Source organism: Crinia signifera, chromosome 5, assembly GCF_055691185.1.
Source record: "Crinia signifera chromosome 5, ASM5569118v1, whole genome shotgun sequence".
In the NCBI taxonomy this organism is placed as follows: Eukaryota; Metazoa; Chordata; class Amphibia; order Anura; family Myobatrachidae; genus Crinia; species Crinia signifera.
The window spans coordinates 6893397-6908711 of NC_139221.1; the positions used below are offsets into that span (position 1 = coordinate 6893397).

Genomic DNA, 15315 nt, shown 5'->3' on the forward strand with positions numbered 1-15315 from the left:
AGACACAGAATTTGACCGCAGATAAGAAAGACATAGGCCAGAAACCAGAGACAACTCCCATTTATTACCAGTGCTTCTGTCACAGGCATGCAGTTATCATTACCGCGGCCAGGGTCCCGGCAGTACAATTCCCAGTAGGATGGTCTTAACGAAAATAGGCGCATAGTCTCATTTTTTGTACCCTTGTGTTACAATTTGCATGTGAAAGGGTCTGTCCAGTTTGACACACGTACGTCTTACGTTGACACTGATTCTGTGCCCACTATACTGATAGTTTTGGAAACTAGAACCAGAAGTAAATACTTGAGTCGGGATTGGTTCTAAATTACGGTGGTCGGAATCCCGGCGTTCAAAATCCCGACCACCGAAATCCTGACAAGGGAGGGGACGTGGATCGCCCCCCCTTGCGGGCTCGCTACGCTCTGCACACTAATTTATTCTCCCTCTATGGGTGTCGTGGACACCCACAGAGGGAGAAAGTGTCGGGATTCCGACCGCCGGGATTGTAACTGCATCCCCTTGAGTCTTGTAAAATACATTTTTTCATGATGTGGAGAGAGAATTTTTCCTGTGCTTGTCAGACTTCCTGTGTGTTATCTGGGGGGTTTGGAGAGGAACGTGTCGGTTTGCACGGGGCAGTCCTTCCAGTGACATAGACACAACGATAACGCTGTTCTGTCATGCAGTGCAGCATTGTTTAATCCTTCTGTCCCATGCTCACACTGACATCATTGCCAATCATACTGTACGTGTCTATATGTTGTGTTCTATCTCTGTCAGGAGGGGGCGCTAGCGTCTGTTGTACTGCAGTATTTTGCCACTGTTGTGCTTCTGTGTAAAGTATAGGCTTTGCTCATGCTCCAATGCACATCAGGGTTAGGGCACCACTATACCACACCCTAAATTAGAACCACTAAATACCACTATAACGGGCAACGTAACAAAAGTTAAATCAAAATATGAATTGCCTTGGTTTATATATAGAACATGATCCCCTCGTAGAATAATTATACACTACAAGAAGCGGTTCCCTGCCGACCTCAGGAGTACTGACTGGAGAGTCCACGAATGACTGGAGGTGAGAACACTACCCCTGTGACGCACCTAAGCGGCACCGTGCCAGGGCACCACCAGCCCTGTGCCAGCAGAGACAGACAATTCAAAGGGGCTTCTAATATGGTGGAGTGTCACACCCGCAGCCTAAACCCTTACCCCCTTCCCTGGCCGCACGCTATCCCGCCCCACATACTCACCGATTGGGATGACGGCTGTCAGCATCCTGATGTTTTCCATGTTCTGACGCGGTACACTGAATGCCGACATCCTGACCCGCTGGGATGACTCCATGGTAGCCCCAGGGAGACAGGTGGAAGCACTACCTAGTTATCTAGTGTCAGCACCTATGATGGCCATTCTGCTGTAAGGATCATGTCCGTTCCGGAGTAAACGGAACACAAAGCATTAATAGCTGCTGGGGGAACATTTCATTTAATACAACTATAATGATCTTTTCCACGGCCTGGGGGCTGTATGTGAGTTACATTATTATTATTATTGCAGAGAGACGTGGACGTGGATTACATTGAGGCATGCTGTGAGAAGGAAGGCCGGCTCGCACACAATCAGGTATGTCTATGGATAGTGTCACCGTAACCCTAGGCTGAAGCCGTATAATATAATGTACGTTTCTATGTATCCTAATATACAGTTGTGCTCATAAGTTTACATACCCTAGCAGCAGAATATGTGATTTTCTGGCCATTTGTCAGAGAATATGAATGATAACTCACAAACCTTTCTGTCACTCATGGTTAGTGGTTGGGTGACGCCATTTATTGTCCAACAACTGTGTTTACTCTTTTTATATCATAATGACAACAGAAACTGCCCAAATGACCCTGATCAAAAGTTTACATACCCCAGTTCTTAATACCATGTATTGCCCCCTTTAACATCAATGACAGCTTGAAGTCTTGTGGTAGTTGTGGATGAGGCTCTTTATTTCCTCAGATGGTAAAGCTGCCCGTTCTTCTTGGCAAAAAGCCTCCAGTTCCTGTAAATTCTTGGGCCGTCTTGCATGAGCTGCACATTTGAGATCTCCCCAGAGTGGCTCAATGATACTGAGGTCAGGAGACAGAGATGGCCACTCCAGTACCTTCACTTTATTCTGCTGTAGCCAATGACCGGTAGACTTGGCCTTGTGTTTTGGATCATTGTCATGTTGGAATGTCCAAGTACGTCCCATGTGCAGCTTCCGGGCTGATGAGTGCAAATTTTCCTCCCAGTATTTTCTGATAACATGCTGCATTCATCTTACCATCACTTTTGATCACGTTCCCAGTTCCTTTGTAGATCACACATCCCCAAAGCATCAGCGATCCACCTCCGTGTTTCACAGTAGGAATGGTGCACTGTACCTTTCATCATAGGCCTTGTTGACTCCTCTACAAATGTAATGTTTATGGTTGTGGCCAAAAGGTTCAATTTTGGTCTCATCACTTTGTTCCAGGAGTTTTGAGGCTTGTCTCTGTGCTGTTTGGAGTACTGTAAGCGAGATGCTTTGTGGAATTTGCGTAGTAATGGCTTTCTTCTGGCGACTCGACCATGCAGCCATTTTCTTCAAATGCCTCCATATTGTGCATCTTGAAACAACCGCACCACTTTTTTTCAGAGAGTCCTGTATTTTAGCTGAAGTTATTTCTGGATTTTTCTTTGCATCGTGAACAATTTTCCTGGCAGTTGCGGCTGAAATCTTTGTTGGTCTACCTGACCGTGATTTGGTTTCCACAGAATCCCTCATGTTCCACTTCTTAATTAGAGTTTGAACACTGCTGATTGGCATTCTCAATTGCTCGGATTTCTTTTTACATCCCTTTCCTGTTTTATACAGTTACCTTTAGCAACCATTCAAACCTATTTGTGTCAACTTGTGTGCATGTTATGAGGCCAAAATCTCCAGGGTATGTAAACTTTTGATCAGGGTCATTTGGGTAGTTTCTGTTGTCATTATGATTCAAAAAGAGTAAACACAGTTGTGTGACAATGACTGGCGTCACCCAACCACTGACCATGAGTGACAGAAACGTTTGTGAGTTATCATTCATATTCTCTGACAAATGGCCAGAAGATCACACATTCTGCTGCTGGGGTATGTAAACTTGTGAGTTGCTGACGAGTGCTGCTTCATATATACAGTATTATATAATACACATATAACAGGAGAGTGTGCAATGATACAGGAGCCCGCGGTTCCCCCTCCCGCCGCCGGGTGTCGCTGTGGCCGCACTGGTGACAGGAGGACGGGGCGGGCGATGCCGGGTGAGAGGGGAAGGGTGAGGGGTTGCGGGGCGGCGCTGTACGGTGTGTGCCGGATATTACCACTCGCTGCTCTCCGGAGACGGCACGGGCACCGGACGGATCTGACATCTCCGGTCTCCCGCCTTCCAGGTAACCCCACCCACCCGGCGGCGCCATTACACCCGTGCATGTGTTACGTCACCATGTGCAGCATGACGCAACCCCGTGTGAGAGGGACATGCTGACGTACTTCATATGGGGGTCTGCTCACTACTATCGCTAGTACATGTGAGGGGGATACAGGGGCTGCTCACTACTATCACTAGTACATGTGAGGGGGATACAGGGTCTGCTCACTACTATCACTAGTACATGTGAGGGGGATACAGGGTCTGCTCACTACTATCACTAGTGCATGTGAGGGGGATACAGGGTCTGCTCACTATTCTCACTAGTACACGTGAGGGGGATACAGGGTCTGCTCACTACTATCACTAATACATGTGAGGGGGATACAGGGGCCGCCCACTACTATCACTAGTACATGTGAGGGGGATACAGGGGCCGCTCACTACTATCACTAGTACATGTGAGGGGGATACAGGGTCTGCTCACTACTATCACTAGTACATGTGAGGCCGGGATACAGGGTCTGCTCACTATTATCACTAGTACATGTGAGGGGGATACAGGGGCCGCCCACTACTATCACTAGTACATGTGAGGGGGATACAGGGGCCGCTCACTACTATCACTAGTACATGTGAGGGGGATACAGGGTCTGCTCACTACTATCACTAGTACAGGTGAGGGGGATACAGGGTCTGCTCACTACTATCACTAATACATGTGAGGCCGGGTCTGCTCACTACTATCACTAATACATGTGAAGGGGTACAGGGTCTGCTCACTACTATCACTAGTACATGTGAGGGGGATACAGGGCCCGTTCACTATTATCACTAGTACATGTGAGGGGGATACAGGGTCTGCTCACTACTATCACTAGTACATGTGAGGCCGGGATACAGGGTCTGCTCACTACTATCACTAGTACATGTGAGGGGGATACAGGGTCTGCTCACTACTATCACTAGTACATGTGAGGGGGATACAGGGGCCGCTCACTACTATCACTAGTACATGTGAAGGGGATACAGGGTCTGCTCACTACTATCACTAGTACATGTGAGGGGGATACAGGGTCTGCTCACTACTATTACTAGTACATGTGAGGGGGATACAGGGTCTGCTCACTACTATCACTAGTACATGTGAGGGGGATACAGGGTCTGCTCACTACTATCACTAGTGCATGTGAGGGGGATACAGGGTCTGCTCACTATTCTCACTAGTACACGTGAGGGGGATACAGGGTCTGCTCACTACTATCACTAATACATGTGAGGGGGATACAGGGGCCGCCCACTACTATCACTAGTACATGTGAGGGGGATACAGGGGCCGCTCACTACTATCACTAGTACATGTGAGGGGGATACAGGGTCTGCTCACTACTATCACTAGTACATGTGAGGCCGGGATACAGGGTCTGCTCACTATTATCACTAGTACATGTGAGGGGGATACAGGGGCCGCCCACTACTATCACTAGTACATGTGAGGGGGATACAGGGGCCGCTCACTACTATCACTAGTACATGTGAGGGGGATACAGGGTCTGCTCACTACTATCACTAGTACATGTGAGGGGGATACAGGGTCTGCTCACTACTATCACTTATACATGTGAGGCCGGGTCTGCTCACTACTATCACTAATACATGTGAAGGGGTACAGGGTCTGCTCACTACTATCACTAGTACATGTGAGGGGGATACAGGGCCCGTTCACTATTATCACTAGTACATGTGAGGGGGATACAGGGTCTGCTCACTACTATCACTAGTACATGTGAGGCCGGGATACAGGGTCTGCTCACTACTATCACTAGTACATGTGAGGGGGATACAGGGTCTGCTCACTACTATCACTAGTACATGTGAGGGGGATACAGGGGCCGCTCACTACTATCACTAGTACATGTGAAGGGGATACAGGGTCTGCTCACTACTATCACTAGTACATGTGAGGGGGATACAGGGTCTGCTCACTACTATTACTAGTACATGTGAGGGGGATACAGGGTCTGCTCACTACTATCACTAATACATGTGAGGGGTACAGGGGCCGCTCACTACTATCACTAGTACATGTGAGGGGGTACAGGGGCCGCTCACTATTACCACTAGTACATGTGAGAGAGGATACAGGGTCCCGCTCACTACTATCACTAGTACATGTGAGGGGGATACAGGGTCTGCTCACTATTATCACTAGTACATGTGAGGGGTATACATGGGCCGCTCACTACTATCACTAGTACATGTGAGGGGGATACAGGGGCCGCTCACTATTATCACTAGTACATGTGAGGGGGATACAGGGGCTGCTCACTATTATCACTAGTACATGTGAGGGAGATACAGGGGCTGCTCACTACTATCACTAGTACATGTGAGGGGTTACAGGGGCTGCTCACTACTATCACTTGTACATGTGAGGGGTTAAAGGGGCCGCTCACTACTATCACTAGTACATGTGAGGGGGATACAGGGCCCGTTCACTATTATCACTAGTACATGTGAGGGGGATACAGGGGCTGCTTACTGTTATCACTAGTACATGTGAGGGGGTACAGGGGCCTCTTACTACTATCACTAGTACATGTGAGGGGGTACAGTGGCCGCTCACTATTACCACTCATACATGTGAGGGGGGTACAGGGGCTGCTCACTATTACCACTAGTAAATGTGAGGGGGGTACAGGGGCTGCTCACTATTGCCACTAGTACATGTGAGGGGGATACAGGGGCCGCTCACTATTATCACTAGTGATTTTGAGTGTTATGATCTCTTCTGACATTGTTACGACTGGAGAGTAATGGGGGGTCTGTGCCTGGGACGGCATTATCTGCTCCCTTGGGGGCCGTTACCTGAATAGCTCCAGGCTGTTGACCCTGCAGAACAGACAGCGGCTATGGCTCCTTACATCTGTCCCTGGGAATGATGCTTATTACTGTATATATGTACATGGAGGCAGATGATTATACAGAGAATGCGTTCCAGAGCATAGTGCCCGTATTGTGAGTCTTCCAGCGGGCGCCATGTGCCCTGACAGCCAGTGATGTGTGTATATGTCTGATAATATGGTTGGAGGAACACAGTGCATTGGACTTGTCCCATATGATTGGGTAGTTTGCATGTCTGTTTGATGGCTGGGTAGCGGATCCAGATCAGCGATGTAACGACACACTCCAGGCACATGTGTGTGAGGACGCTAATTCGAAGCGCAGGCGAGATTTATACCTGACATGATATTACAGATTCGGTCACTGAAGCGCTGTGTACTACTGATTAGTGCTTAGGCAGGGAAAATGTATACAACCAGTATACGCACACCGTGTAGACATGGACGTCTGCAATCAGTATATCCAAATTATGTAGACAGTGAACATATTGACAAATCATAAGATCGACAACCAAAATGTAAACATGGTCAAAATATTGACAGTTGTAATAAAATAGCCGGCGTATCTGACACCTCTGTGATCCGGTGGGTTAGACGGTGCTAATAGCCGGCGTATCTGACACCTCTGTGATCTGGTGGGTTAGATGGTGCTAATAGCCGGCGTATCTGACACCTCTGTGATCTGGTGGGTTAGATGGTGCTAATAGCCGGTGTATCTGACACCTCTGTGATCCGGTGCGTCAGATGGTGCTAATAGCCGGCGTATCTGACACCTCTGTGATCCGCTGGGTCAGACGGTGCTAATAGGCGGCGTATCTGACACCTCTGTGATCTGGTGGGTCAGACGGTGCTAATAGCCGGCGTATCTGACACCTCTGTGATCCGGTGGGTTAGATGGTGCTAATAGCCGGCGTATCTGACACCTCTGTGATCCGGTGGGTCAGATGGTGCTAATAGCCGGCGTATCTGACACCTCTGTGATCTGGTGGGTCAGACGGTGCTAATAGCCGGCGTATCTGACACCTCTGTGATCCGGTGGGTTAGATGGTGCTAATAGCCGGCGTATCTGACACCTCTGTGATCCGGTGGGTCAGATGGTGCTAATAGCCGGCGTATCTGACACCTCTGTGATCCGGTGGGTTAGATGGTGCTAATAGCCGGCGTATCTGACACCTCTGTGATCCGGTGGGTTAGATGGTGCTAATAGCCGGCGTATCTGACACCTCTGTGATCCGGTGGGTTAGATGGTGCTAATAGCCGGCGTATCTGACACCTCTGTGATCCGGTGGGTTAGATGGTGCTAATAGCCGGCGTATCTGACACCTCTGTGATCTGGTGCGTCAGACGGTGCTAATAGCCGGCGTATCTGACACCTCTGTGATCCGGTGGGTTAGATGGTGCTAATAGCCGGCGTATCGGACACCTCTGTGATCCGCTGGGTTAGATGGTGCTAATAGCCGGCGTATCTGACACCTCTGTGATCCGGTGGGTTAGATGGTGCTAATAGCCGGCGTATCGGACGCCTCTGTGATCCGGTGCGTTAGATGGTGCTAATAGCCGGCGTATCGGACGCCTCTGTGATCTGGTGGGTTAGATGGTGCTAATAGCCGGTGTATCTGACACCTCTGTGATCCGGTGGGTTAGATGGTGCTAATAGCCGGCGTATCTGACGCCTCTGTGATCTGGTGGGTTAGATGGTGCTAATAGCCGGCGTATCTGACACCTCTGTGATCCGGTGGGTCAGACGGTGCTAATAGCCGGCGTATCTGACACCTCTGTGATCCGGTGGGTCAGACGGTGCTAATAGCCAGCGTATCTGACACCTCTGTGATCCGGTGGGTCAGACGGTGCTAATAGCCGGCGTATCTGACACCTCTGTGATCCGCTGGGTTAGATGGTGCTAATAGCCGGCGTATCGGACGCCTCTGTGATCCGGTGCGTTAGATGGTGCTGATAGCCGGCGTATCGGACGCCTCTGTGATCCGGTGGGTTAGATGGTGCTAATAGCCGGTGTATCTGACACCTCTGTGATCCGGTGGGTTAGACGGTGCTAATAGACGGGATAGATGATGGTAATAGCGGGGATAATGAGAATTGTTAACATTATTGTTCTTTACTTTAGGCCTATATGTCCCAGTAAGCCCACCACCGCATAATGGCACTTGTAGAACCATAACTGTCAGCATGCCTGGACATTAAGGATGCGATGAGAGCTGTAAAAAAAAAGAAGAAATACTAAAATAAACACAAGACTTACTCTCAGAATGTTATAGTATTTTATTTTGGAAAAAACCCTGTTCCCCACACAGCCCCCGCTCCCCACAGAATCCAGGAATCCCATGTAGACCACAGGGGGATACAACTGACCGTATGTCACAGGAGTACAGACTTATGCAGACAAAGTAACAGTGTCACATAATGACAGTGTGCAGTAATTATGTAAGGAAGTCGGGGGAGGGAGGGCCCTGCTCACACGGCCTTACAGTATAAAGGGGATATGGGTGGACATAGGCAGGTCGTCTGTGTTTGGTCTGGTCTGCCTCACTTCTGTGTATATAATGACTGGGCCGGGTGGGGCTTTTCCACATAACGTAGAAAGCTAATACACGCTGCACACTACGGCTGAATGGCCCCATTCTGTACAATACAGGTTATATGCCGTGCACAGCAGAGCCATCTATCTGTCCTGCAGAGCCGGATGCCCAACGCTGCGCTGCATGCACCTGACAGCATCACATGCAAAGCAGATGGAAAGCGGCTGCCAGGTCCCGGGAAGGAACCGGTGCTGTATACTCAGATGGTATATTAAGCCTGGTGATAACACACCAGCCAATCAACTCCTAATGGGGCCTACACACGTAGCGATGTCAGGCCATTTCATCAGCGATGTTTCTCAGAAAATGGCCCTACATTGCTTTGTGTGTAGGGGCCCCGTAGGACACTGGCCCTGACAGATCACTCAGCACACATCACTGCCACATCGCTAGTGGTTGGCGTTGCTACCTCATAGCACTGCAGTCATAGGTTTTATACTGACTGGTCCCATTTGGTGTGGAGTTTGCATGTTCTCCTGGGTTTCTATGTTCCGATGCATAATCCAGTTGCCTTTGACACTCCATAAACAGCAGTCAATGTTGTAAGTCCTGTGTGGTGCGGCCTCCATGATTTGGACTGCGCTCCCAGCACATCCCACAGATGCTTCATCAGACTGGGAGCTGGGGGATTGGAGGCCGAGTCAGCACCTTGTGCTTTCTGCCATGTTCCTGTGTGGGGTGCAGCCGGGCGCATTATCCTGCTGAGACTACTGCCAGGAATGGCGGCACTAGTAACACCACATGGCAGGAGCTGCAGTCTGGTGCCAGTTTCCTCCGTTGCTCCCTGGGGCCAGTATGGGTACTCTGCCTGCTTCTGTGGGTGCGCACAACTTACAAGTAAGTGATTATATTTATTTATTTATTTACAGTTTCTTATATAGCGCATCAGATTCCGTTACATCGTCTTATATAGCGCAGCAGATCCTGTTACAGTGTTTTATATAGAGCAGCAGATTCCGTTAGTGTCTTATATAGCGCAGCAGATTCCGTTACAGCGTCTTATATAGCGCAGCAGATTCCGTTACAGCGTCTTATATAGCGCAGCAGATTCCGTTACAGTGTCTTATATAGCGCAGCAGATTCCGTTACAGCGTCTTATATAGCGCAGCAGATTCCGTTACAGCGTCTTATATAGCGCAGCAGATTCCGTTACAGTGTCTTATATAGCGCAGCAGATTATGTTACAGCGTCTTAAGGTGCCCACAGACGCTACAATTGTACTGTGCTATGCGTTTTTGTCTGTACAATGGTTCTATACAATTTTTCTTCCAGCTTGCGATGCGATGTGCACTTGGATGCATGCGATGCGATGTGATGAACCCATGTTTGTAATGTTAATTTTCAGATGTAGTCTAAAAAGTACGTGCAGCACGTACTTTTTTAGACATACAATATCGGACTCCCGGGAACGCGCATCGCGTCGCACAAGCCCATAAACACCATCCAATAATTGTACATAAGATGCAATTTGTGCTTAAAAAGTACAAAACGCATTCGATAATTGATGCGTCTGTGGGCACCTTTATATAGCGCAGCAGATTCCGTTACAGCGTCTTATATAGCACAGCAGATTCCGTTACAGCGTCTTATATAGCGCAGCAGATTCCATTACAGCGTCTTATATAGCGCAGCAGATTCCGTTACAGCGTCTTATATAGCGCAGCAGATTCCGTTACAGCGTCTTATATAGCGCAGCAGATTCCGTTACAGCGTCTTATATAGCGCAGCAGATTCCATTACAGCGTCTTATATAGCGCAGCAGATTCCATTACAGTTTCTTATATAGCGCAGCAGATTCCGTTACAGCGTCTTATATAGCGCAGCAGATTCCATTACAGTTTCTTATATAGCGCAGCAGATTTCGTTACAGCGTCTTATATAGCGCAGCGGATTCCGTTACAGCGTCTTATATAGCGCAGCAGATTCCGTTACAGTGTCTTATATAAGACAGCAGATTCCGTTACAGAGTCTTATATAGCGCAGCAGATTCCGTTACAGTGTCTTATATAGCGCAGCAGATTCCGTTACAGTGTCTTATATAGCGCAGCAGATTCCGTTACAGTGTCTTATATAGCGCAGCAGATTCCGTTACAGCGTCTTATATAGCGCAGCAGATTCCGTTACAGCGTCTTATATAGCGCAGCAGATACCGTTACAGCGTCTTATATAGAGCAGCAGATTCCGTTACAGTGTCTTATATAGCGCAGCAGATTCCGTTACAGCGTCTTATATAGCGCAGCAGATTCCGTTACAGCGTCTTATATAGCGCAGCAGATACCGTTACAGCGTCTTATATAGAGCAGCAGATTCCGTTACAGTGTCTTATATAACGCAGCAGATTCCGTTGCGCTTTACAATAGTAGACAGTGATAAAACAAACTGGGTAACAACAGACAGACTTGAAGGTAGGTGGGCCCTGCTGCAAGCTTACAATCTATAGGGACATAGGAGGGAAACACAAGGACAGGCACCAGTAATAGCATAGCAGTCCCACCAAGTTACAAGTCCAGAAGGGAAGCTATATAATACATAAGTGCCTCAGAGGGTTATGGGTGCGGTATATAAATATGATAGGCTTGCCTGAAGAGGTGAGTTTTCAGGGTTATAAAACGTTATTCATTTCAATAGAAAGACATACAATACTGAGAGATCTTACAATATGTCTTAAGATATGACAGCTGTTCGGTTGAGCGCTGGTACTGTATATGCGCCAGTGTGTACCCAGCATTACACTTTCAGAACCGATTGCTTGTTTGCTGCCTTATGTACAATGTAACAAGATTATTAGTCTTCACTTCCTCTGTCACATTGTCTGTCTGTGACATTGTTACTGACCCTCAGCACAGGGGACACAAGGATATCAATCAGGTGTCACCTGTACTGCAGGCTTGTTGGACAGTTCTCCCAGGTAATCCCTAATTGTGTGATTACAGCAGTCAGGGTATTGTGTGTACACACATTTATCTGGTAATGTGACTGCATGAATAACCGGCACCCCCCTGCCCCCTCCCTGATTACATGCATTCCATCATAGAAGTAGTGTTTGTATATTTTGTTGAGTGAGTCCCGCCACAGTTCCCTGCTGCCTGTGGTGCACTCAGCTGGTGTCAGCCAGGTTATACTATTCCTGGTACACACCCCTGGGGCTCATGTCCTCCAGGGGAGAAGTAAATGTGCCTATTGGTTGTACAGCAAGGTGCGTGAGGAATGTGTACAGCGCTTTGCACACTTACAACATGCTCTTACATGCCCACAGTCTAAGATCATTCCCAGGGATACCCTGCTGCTCAGCAGGTGCCTGGAGACTGCATTCTCCTGGGGGGGGGGCACGATTACCCAACTGCAATCGGTAAATACTTGCACAACAGAGGGACACGCTCAGAGCCGTCCATCTCTGTACATGGTGACAGAGGAAGGGGCAGATGGGACTGTGCGGAGATAACCAGGCTGCAAGGAAGGATATTCCAAACCATTGAGTCATGTGACAGTGGTTGTCATGGTAGTCACATGGCTGCATTCTGTTAATCGTTCATTTCACAGCAGAAAGTCTCTCCGATTTTCCTGGATTTTCAGATGTCCCCTTCTGTCTCCTAACTCGGCTATCCACATAAGTGCGCGATGCTCCCTGATATCACACGTATGGCATGGTGCGCGATGCTCCCTGATATCACACGTATGGCATGGTGCGCGATGCTCCCTGATATCACACGTATGGCATGGTGCGCGATGCTCCCTGATATCACACGTGTAGCATGGTGCGCGATGCTCCCTGATATCACACGTGTGGCATGGTGCGCGATGCTCCCTGATATCACACGTGTGGCATGGTGCGCGATGCTCCCTGATATCACACGTATGGCATGGTGCGCGATGCTCCCCGATATCACACGTGTGGCATGGTGCGTGATGCTCCCCGATATCACACGTGTGGCATGGTGCGCGATGCTCCCTGATATCACACGTATGGCATGGTGCGCGATGCTCCCTGATATCACACGTATGGCATGGTGCGCGATGCTCCCTGATATCACACGTGTGGCATGGTGCGCGATGCTCCCTGATATCACACGTATGGCATGGTGCGCGATGCTCCCCGATATCACACGTATGGCATGGTGCGCGATGCTCCCCGATATCACACGTATGGCATGGTGCGCGATGCTCCCCGATATCACACGTATGGCATGGTGCGCGATGCTCCCCGATATCACACGTCTGGCATGGTGCGCGATGCTCCCCGATATCACACGTGTGGCATGGTGCGCGATTCTCCCCGATATCACACGTGTGGCATGGTGCGCGATGCTCCCCGATATCACACGTGTGGCATGGTGCGCGATGCTCCCCGATATCACACGTGTGGCATGGTGCGCGATGCTCCCTGATATCACACGTGTGGCATGGTGCGCGATGCTCCCTGATATCACACGTGTGGCATGGTGCGCGATGCTCCCTGATATCACACGTATGACCTGGTGCGCGATGCTCCCTGATATCACACGTATGGCATGGTGCGCGATGCTCCCTGATATCACACGTATGGCATGGTGCGCGATGCTCCCTGATATCACACGTGTGGCATGGTGCGCGATGCTCCCTGATATCACACGTCTTGCATGGCGCGCGATGCTCCCTGATATCACACGTGTGGCATGGCGCGCGATGCTCCCTGATATCACACGTATGGCATGGTGCGCAGCTGAGGGCTTGGCTCATATAATACAATACATACAATTGGAAGAATTAGTATTCCTCTGTGTTCAACGTACTGTTAGTGTGGTCCCAATAAATTGCTGTATTTATAAATTTAAATGTGACATTTGCGCTCTTTGATTTTTGACTATTCTTCTGTCTTCTCACCTCACATGCTTAAGGCCCCCATACATTAGGCCGACTTGTCCTAGGGACAAGTCGGACCCAATTTACCTGCGAGCCGCCCGGCAGCTCCCCGGGAGGCTCACATACAATTTGGCACTTGATGTGCCATTTTTTACATGGGATAAATCGCATGCAATTTATCCCATGTAAAAAAAAACTCCGGGGAACTGCAGGGCGGTGAGGAGTAGTGGGGGCGGCGGTGGTGGGGGCGGGCAGCGGCGGCCAGCGGTGGTGGGGGCGGGCGGCGAGTGCTGCTGACTGACCTGGCCGGGCAGTGTACTTACACATAACAGCAGCGGGGACGGGCACCGCAGTGGCGGCTATTATATTTTAAAAATACTTGTCAAATGACCGGCCGCTCTCTGATTGGCTGAGAGCTCTCCGGCCAATCAGAGAGCGGCCGGTCATTTGACAAGTATTTTAAAAATATAATAGCCGCCACTGCGCTGCCCGTCGTCCCCGCTGCTGCTATGTGTAAGTACACTGCCCGGCCAGGTCAGCAGCGCTCACCGCACCCGCCGCCCGCCCCCACCACCGCCCGGCCAGGTCAGTCAGCAGCACTCGCCAGTGCTCAGGGACCCGCTGCCCGCCCGGTGTCTGCATGCATATGCCTGTCAGGTGGCAGGCATATGCATACAGGGAGGTCGGACGTGATCGTATGTACAGACCGTCCGACCTCCCTGATCCGGTCCTATGCGCACGGGACCGCGCATCGGATCGGATCAGATATCACACACCTACGATTTTGGGCCGATTTCACCCGATTATCGGCACAAAGTGCCGAAATCGGATGAAATCGTCCCAAAATCGCATAGTGTATGGGGGCCTTTACTCCTCTCCCCCAACCCCCCGTCTCCTGCACTGGGCTCTGCCTCCCCCTACCCCCCGTCGCTGCCTCCACCTACCCCCGTCTCCTGCACTGGGTGCTGCCTCCCCCTACCCCCCATCTCCTGCACTGGGTGCTGCCTCCCCCTACCCCCCATCTCCTGCACTGGGTGCTGCCTCCCCCTACCCCCCATCTCCTGCACTGGGTGCTGCCTCCCCCTACCCCCCATCTCCTGCACTGGGTGCTGCCTCCCCCTACCCCCCATCTCCTGCACTGGGTGCTGCCTCCCCCTACCCCCCATCTCCTGCACTGGGTGCTGCCTCCCCCTACCCCCCATCTCCTGCACTGGGTGCTGCCTCCCCCTACCCCCCATCTCCTGCACTGGGTGCTGCCTCCCCCTACCCCCCATCTCCTGCACTGGGTGCTGCCTCCCCCTACCCCCCATCTCCTGCACTGGGTGCTGCCTCCCCCTACCCCCCATCTCCTGCACTGGGTGCTGCCTCCCCCTACCCCCCATCTCCTGCACTGGGTGCTGCCTCCCCCTACCCCCCATCTCCTGCACTGGGTGCTGCCTCCCCCTACCCCCCATCTCCTGCACTGGGCTCTGCCTCCCCCTACCTCCATCTCCTGCACTGGGCGCTGCCTCCCCCTACCCCCCATCTCCTGCACTGGGCACTGCAAGAAGCGCT

At 50.4% G+C, this 15315-nt stretch overlaps 1 protein-coding gene across 1 annotated transcript in view; it reads left to right on the plus strand.

The window, feature by feature from the left end:
* The first annotated feature begins 3297 nt into the window (after positions 1-3297).
* Positions 3298-15315, plus strand: part of SCAP (SREBF chaperone) — a 107410-nt gene continuing 95392 nt past the window's right edge. Inside the window, exon 1 of the mRNA XM_083186584.1 lies at positions 3298-3447. The gene's annotated coding sequence lies outside the window, so the exon portion shown is untranslated. The remainder of the gene's footprint in view (positions 3448-15315) is intronic.